Raw genomic sequence first — 795 nt, 5'->3', positions numbered from 1 at the left:
AAAATTAGTCGCCATTTTGAAACTTAATGCACATGCTCAGAGTTGCTATAGTGACTGACTGACTGCACTGGGTGAATTCGTTATATTCTTCTCTTTGCACACTTGTTTGTTCAGCAGTGCGCAGACTAAGTGATTAACAGTTGTTTTAAGAGCTAATAGGTAAATTATTTTGAAATAAGGCAGTTCAAACTAAATTACTTGTTTTACGGATTTTTTTTTCTAAAATAGAGTAGGTTGGTCGGAATAAATTAAATTATAAACATTAAAATCAATTAACTACTCATTAATTAACTTTAATAATTGTTTGTTATTCACAACTTTTTAAAATGAACTATCAATATACCTTAGCAACTTCTGTGGGAGTAGGCTTTTTTAACACGAATGCCTGCTCTGGCAAGTCCCAAAAAGTAGATGCCACAGAGGATCAACATACAGTGGAAGGTAAGATAGAGGAGCTTGCTCTTTTAACAGTAACAGATACATTTAGCGCCCTCTTAAAACTAGCCACACCCACTACGTGGTAGTGCGCATGTGCATTAGAAAATTTAAATTTATTTTGATTTTCCAAAAATTGGAGTCGGTCGGATCCGTAAACCAAGTAATTTAATTGGAACTGCCTAACTCTAACAAATTAGGCTTCTTTTATCATAGAGCCAAATATAAACTTACAGAGCCAGCAGAGCGCAAGATAATTTACAGCTGCTCAGGTTTGATAATTTTGGACACCTGTACCTAAGCCAGATCACTAGAGTTCAGTGTACTTCATTATACTTCTGATATTGGATATATTGAGAT

Source organism: Amphimedon queenslandica, unplaced genomic scaffold (genome assembly GCF_000090795.2).
Source record: "Amphimedon queenslandica unplaced genomic scaffold, v1.1 AMPQUscaffold_13176, whole genome shotgun sequence".
Classification (NCBI taxonomy): domain Eukaryota; kingdom Metazoa; phylum Porifera; class Demospongiae; order Haplosclerida; family Niphatidae; genus Amphimedon; species Amphimedon queenslandica.
This window is presented reverse-complemented; position numbering follows the sequence as displayed.